The following is a 7,298-nucleotide window of genomic DNA, read 5'->3' on the forward strand; positions in this document are numbered from 1 at the left end:
CCTTGCTCTAGCCGACATGGAAAAAATGAAGGTAGAGCACAAAAAATTTGAAGACAAGGCCCATGCTCAGCAAGCTGAAGGCGATCTACACTTTGACAGAGCAGCTGTACACTGGTGGTGTGATGACCATGAAGGCTCTCAAGGGCAAAAGGAGCCCGTAAAATCCATCAAGCATATCCTGGGCTGTTTGTCAAGACTGCCACCCCAGATAGAGGAGCTGAAGGGTTCAACTGCCCGCAAAGGAGCGCTAACTGCCCTAAGCCGGTGCTTGGCCTATGCTCCAGAACTTAAGCCGGAAGAAGTAACTGGGGGATTTCCGGAGCTAAAAGACGATGGGTCAAATTTCACCAAAGAGGATTACCACCGCTGTGTAAAAGAATCTCGCCTTGCAGCGACTCAACTAGCGACTAGCCTAGATTTAGGAAAATATCAGGAGGCTTATGATGAGCACATCAAACGGGTTACTCCTCCTTCGTATGAAATCACTGTCTTGACTTCGCAGCACCGTAAGAATCCTTTTGACTCTGATGTCGATCTGTCCACCATCTTGACTGACGAACACGAGTTCCACGCCTTGACCAATTGCAATTGGAAATTGGGCGACTTCCAGATCGAAGATGGCAAAAGCTCGAGGCAGGATAACCCGGAGGCGGCTTGAGTCAAACTGACATGAAGACCACCCGTGGAGAACACTTTGATCCTCTTATGGCCTGGTTATGTCTCCTGGTATGGCCTTCTGAGCCATGTAATAGTCTAGGATTTTTAAAACAATACTATAACTGTATCTTGTGATGGCGTTTAAAGTTTCACCCTTTATTAAAGTGAATCGCCTTGCCCAATGCTTTGCCATGTTTGACAAGAAAAACCTCTTTCCCTGTTTATCAGAGAAAAACAATAAGCCGGCTGAATGAGTGAAGTGTTATGTAGTCAACGTTCACATAACACCACTAGAGGAAAAAGAACATACAACATATCAAAATACCAAACGAATACCAAATTCACATGACTATTATTAACATGACTTATCCCATGTTCTCAGGAACAAAAGTAACTACTCACAAAGCATAATCATAATCATGATCAGAGGTGTAATGAGTAGCATCAAGGATCTGAAGATAAACTCTTCCACCAAGTAATCCAACTAGCATCAACTACAAAGAGTAATCAAGACTACTAGCAACCTTACAAGTACCAATCGGAGTCGCGAGATGGAGATTGGTTACAAGTGATGAACTGGGGTTTGGAGATGAGATGGTGTTGATGAAGATGTTGATGGAGACGAGTCCCCTCCGATGAGAGGAGTGTTGGTGATGACGATGGCGATGATTTCCCCCTCCGAGAGGGAAGTTTCCCCGGCAGGATCGTCCCGCCGGAGCTCTAGATTGGTTCTGCTCAAGTTCCGCCTCGTGGCGGCGGAGAATCCACGAAAAAGCTCCACGCTGATTTTTTCCGGAAGAAACCCGTCATATAGCAGAAGAGACGGGGCAGTGGGCCACCAGGGTGCCCGCAAGCCCTGTTGCCGCGGCCAGGGGGGCAGGCCGCGGCCACCAGGCTTGTGGGCCCCTGGCAGCTCCCCTCTCGCACTTCTTTCGCCCAGTATTTTTTTTATATAATCCCAAAAAATTCCACGTTGATTTTCAGGGTATTTGGAGTTGCGCAGAATAGAGGACTCAGACTTGCTCCTTTTCCAGTCCAGAATTCCAGCTGCCGGTATTCTCTCTCTTCAAATAAATCTTGCAAAATAAGAGAGAAAAGGCATAAGTATGGTACCACAAAGTATAATAACAGTCCATAGAGCAATAAATATCAACATGAAAGCATGATGCATAATGGACGTATCAACTCCCCCAAGCTTAGACCTCGCTTGTCCTCAAGCGAAAACCAAGATCCATAAAGATGTCCACATGTTTAGGGATGAAGGTGTCGATAAAACATAATACGGACATAAGGGCATCATGATCGCACATAGAACAACAATACATCATAAAGATTCTTATGGGAAAGTAAAAATTCCTTCACAAAGCAAAGTATGAAACTAAAACCTTACCGAGAAGTAGCCAACAACAGTCCATAGTCATTGAAGCAAGTGCAATTTATCATAACATCAGGAAGAGTCAAATAAGAGCTTGTAAAGCAAATCCACACACTCAATCATCTCTTTTGTTTTCCACAATTGTTACAACTCACGTGGTACTCATGGTATCAAAGTTTCAGTTGGACACAGAGAAAGATAGGGGCTTATAATTTTGCCTCCCAACAATTTACCTCAAGGGTAAAGTCAACAATAATAAAGCATAAGTACTCATCTCCAAGTTGATATATGAATATAGATCTTTCCCTAGCATATGACGTTCACCAAGATGAAGCCGGAATAGGGAGTTGGCGTTGATCACCATGACTTTCACAAGGTCTAAAGGTAAAGGTACAAGATAGGCCCTTCGCAGAGGGAAGCAGAGGTTGTCATGCGCTTTTGAGGTTTGGATGCCTGTCCTCTTAGTGCGGAGGAACGTCACTTTATATTGCCTCCTGTGATAAAGAACTTTATTATGCAGTCTGTCGCTTTTATGTCTTCCTCATCACAGGTTCGTATAAAGCTTATTTTCCACACACTAATAGATCATACATTTTAAAGAGCAATTTTTATTGCTTGCACCAATGACAACTTACTTGAGGGATCTTATTCAATCCATAGGTAGGTATGGTGGACACTCATGGCAAAATTGGGTTGAAGGTTTATGGATGCACAAGTAGTATCTCTACTTGGTGCGGGAGTTTTGGCTAATATGAGGTGGAAGCAATCGTCACATGCTAAGGGATCTCTAATCATATAACATTGTTTGGAACCAAGCAAACACAATTCATTATGTTGTCTTCCTTGTCCAACATCTACTTCTAAGCATGTAATAGTTTGGTGAGTGCTCACAATTGTAAAAAGTGTCTAAGATGATATATTTATATGTGAACCTCTCTTTCCTTATTACTTATTAATTGCAACAATGACTGGGGTCTATGTTGGTCTATTCTGAACAAGTTTCAATCATCATACTTGTTATATGTGAAGCTATCACTTTCCATAAGATCATCTCACGATCTTTCATGCTATCGTTCTTTTCATACTTTTGATCACAGCACAAAACAAAGCCCTTGACTAAGATACTCTTTATTATATAGCTCGCAAGCTCGAATACATCGGGGGATACACAAGGCAAAAGACTCAAACTAAACACTAAAGACTTAACCCACTAAGAGAAGAAAGTAAAAACTGAAAAAGAAAGAACTAAAACAAAGGTAAAAGCAAAAGATATAAAGGTGAAACGATACTAGGGCAACTCCCCCAAGCTTGGCACAAGCCAAGGGAGTTGCCCATACCAATGCTTAGTTGTCTTCCTTTGGTGGTGATGGTGGTGGAGTCTTTGAAGAGGTCTTGAGCTTGTTTAATTTCCAACGGAGCATGAAATTCTGCTCCCTCAGATCGTCGTTTTCTTCTTCAAGCTTCAACACCCTATTGCATAATTCCTGCTTACTCTCCTGCAGGAAACGAGAAGGGATAAACAAAGTCTTATGCTTCTTCCTGGAGTTGGGGAGGCTTGACTTCTTGAACTCCACATGGGTGTTTGCAGGTTGAGGTAGAGGAGCATCCTCCTTGTCAGAGCTTGTTTGCTCCTTCCCCTTTGGTTCATGGTCCTCTTCCTCATCGGTGGTCCAGCCATATGGTTCCAAGTCCCCATAGACCTTGGGGTTAGCAAGGTAATCAGCCACATAGCTCTCCCCCTCTGAATCCTGAGAAGACATCTCGACCTAGATCTATGGCAGAAAACAGGCTCGAAACGAAAAGTAGAGGAAAACTGCGCGATACGGAGATCAAAACCCTCGGGCGTATATATAATGATTTTTGTCTGGACCAGAAGGAGTGCTCCGCAAAAAAACAGAGTCCGGGAGGCACACGAGGTGCCCACAAGCCATGTAGCCGCGGCCAGGGGGGCTGCGGCTACCAAGCTTGTGGCCGCCTCGTGCGCTCTCCGGACTGCTTTTTATTTTTCTATTTTTCCATAAATTCCGAAATAGAGAAAATTTCCTACTAGAAAAGTTTTGGAGTCCAATTACTTACCAAAACACACACCTCTTCACTTTCAGAGTCTGAAACAGACTGATAAACATCCCTTATGAACTCCTCTGGAGTTATGATATTGATGATATTGGTCTCAACATTTATGGGAGTACCAGAGATATAATGCTTGATTCTTTGCCCATTTACCACTCTAGGAAAATTACCTTCCGTGTTATTGATTTTGATGGCACCGGAACGATATACTTCCTCGACAACGTAGGGACCTTCCCATTTAGAGAGAAGCTTGCCTGCGAAGAATCTTAAGCGAGAATTGTATAGCAGGACATAATCACCTACATTGAACTCACGTTTTTGTATTCTTTTATCGTGCCATCTCTTAACATTTTCCTTGAACAACTTGGCATTCTCATATGCCTGGGCCCTCCATTCATCTAATGAGCTGATATCAAACAATCGCTTCTCACCGGCAAGTTTGAAATCGAAGTTGAGCTCTTTGATTGCCCAATAAGCTTTTTGTTCTAGCTCAAGAGGTAAATGATAGGCCTTACCATAAACCATTTTATACGGCGACATGCCCATGGGATTCACATAAGCAGTCCTATAAGCCCATAGTGCATCGTCAAGTTTGCTAGACCAATTATTACGAGATCTATTGACAGTCTTTTGTAAGATCAATTTGATCTCCCTATTACTCAACTCAACTTGACCACTAGACTAAGGATGATAAGGAGATGCAACTCTATGGTTGACATCATACTTAGCGAGCATCTTGCGGAAAACACCATGAATGAAGTGTGAACCGCCATCAGTCATCAGATATCTAGGGACTCAAAATCTTGGGAAAATGACTTCTTTAAGCATCTTAATAGAGGTGTGGTGATCAACATTTCTAGTGGGGATAGCTTCTACCCACTTAGTGACGTAACCAACAGCAACTAAGATGTGAGTATACCCATTGGAACTCGGGAAGGGTCCCATATAATGAAAGCCCCAGACATCAAATGGTTCAATGACAAGTGAATAGTTCATAGGCATTTCCTGACGTTTACTGATGTTCCCTATTCTTTGGCATTCTTCACAAGACAAGACAAACTTACGGGCATCCTTGAAGAGAGTGGGCCAATAGAAACCTGATTGCAATACCTTATGAGCAGTTCTATCTCCAGCATGGTGTCCTCCGTAGGCTTCGGAATGACACTTCTGCAGGATCTATCCCTGTTCATGTTCAGGCACACAACGTCTAATAACACCATCTACTCCTTCCTTATAAAGGTGACAATCATCCCCAAAGTAGTGTCTCAAATCAAAGAAGAATTTCTTCTTTTGCTGGTAGGTGAAACTGGGTGGTATGTATTTGGCTACGATATAGTTTACGTAATCAGCATACCACTGTGCACTATGTGAAGTACGGATGACATTCAATTGCTCATCAGGAAAGCTGTCATCAATAGGTCGTGGGTCACCAAGGACATTCTCTAGCCTGGACAAGTTATCTGCTACAAGGTTATCAACACCCTTTCGGTCAACAACGTGCAGATCAAATTCCTCTAACAGGAGAACCCATCTGATTAGCCTTGGCTTAGCGTCCTTCTTCTCCATAAGGTACTTAATAGCAGCATGATCAGAGTGAATAATGACTTTCGAGTCAACTATATAAGATCTGAACTTTTCACATGCAAACACGACTGCTAAAAATTCCCTCTCCATAGTGGCATAGTTTCTTTGGGCACTGTCTAGAGTTTTACTAGCGTAGTGAATAACATTCAACTTCTTGTCAACTCTTTGTCCTAGAACAACACCAACAACATAATTACTAGCATCGCACATGATTTCAAAGGGCAAGTTCCAATCAGGTGGTTGAACAATAGGTGCGGTTATCAAGGCCTTCTTAAGTATTTCGAAAGCTTCCTCACAATCCTCATGAAAAACAAAAGGAACATCCTTCTGCAAGAGGTTGGTAAGAGGCCTAGAAATCTTAGAGAAGTCCTTAATGAACCTTCTATAGAAACCAACATAACCTAGGAAACTTCGTATACCTGTGATATCTGTGGGGCAAGGCATTTTATCAATTGCATCAACCTTAGCCTTATCAACTTCAATGCCTTTCTCAGAGATTTTGTGTCCTAACACGATGCCTTCATTAACCATGAAGTGGCACTTCTCCCAGTTCAAGACGAGGTTGGTATCTTTGCATCTCCGTAAGACTCAATCAAGGTTGCTGTGGCAATCGTCAAAGGAAGAACCTTAAACGGAGAAATCATCCATGAAAACCTCAACAATCTTTTCACAAAAGTCAGAGAATATTGCCATCATACACCTTTGAAAGGTGGCAGGTGCATTGCATAAGCCAAAAGGCATACGTCTATAAGCAAAGGTACCGAAGGGGCAGGTGAAAGTGGTTTTCTCCTCATCAGATTGTGCAACAGGTATTTGCGAGAAACCTGAATAACCGTCTAGAAAGCAGAAGTGTGTGTGTTTAGATAACCTTTCTAGCATTTGGTCGATAAACGGCAAAGGATAATGGTCTTTCCTGGTTGCCTTGTTCAGTTTCCGGAAGTCTATCACCATCCTATAGCCAGTAATAATCCTCTATGGGATTAGTTCATTCTTATCATTAGGAACGACGGCGATACCTCCCTTCTTGGGTACGCAATGCACTGGACTTACCCAATTGCTATGAGCAACATGATAAATGATTCCTACTTCTAGAAGCTTTAATATTTCTTTTCTCACGACCTCTTTCATCCTAGGATTTAATCTCCATTGATGATCAGCAACTGGCTTAGAATTAGGATCGGTTTTAATCTTGTGCTGACATAGAGTTGGACTAATACCCTTAAGATCATCAAGAGTATATCCAATAGCAGCACGGTGCTTCCTCACTGTTTTTAATAACTTATTCTCTTCATGATTCGAGAGGTGAGCACTAATAATAACAGGATATATCTCCTTCTCATCAAGATAGGCATACTTAAGAGTATATGGTAACTGTTTCAGCTCGAACACAGGATCACCCTTTGGTGGGGGAGGATCCCCAAGCAGTTCAACATGCAGATTATTCTTAAGAATAGGATATTGTTCTAAAATAGTTTTATCTATCTCATCTCTTTCATCCATATGCATATCATTTTCATGCTCAAGGAGATATTGCTCTAAAGGATCCGTAGGAGGCACGACAATAGAGGCAAGAGCAGTGATTTCATCCCTACCAGACGACTCTTTTTCATGG

The sequence above is a fragment of the Hordeum vulgare genome, chromosome 6H, assembly GCF_904849725.1.
Source record: "Hordeum vulgare subsp. vulgare chromosome 6H, MorexV3_pseudomolecules_assembly, whole genome shotgun sequence".
NCBI lineage: Eukaryota > Viridiplantae > Streptophyta > Magnoliopsida > Poales > Poaceae > Hordeum > Hordeum vulgare.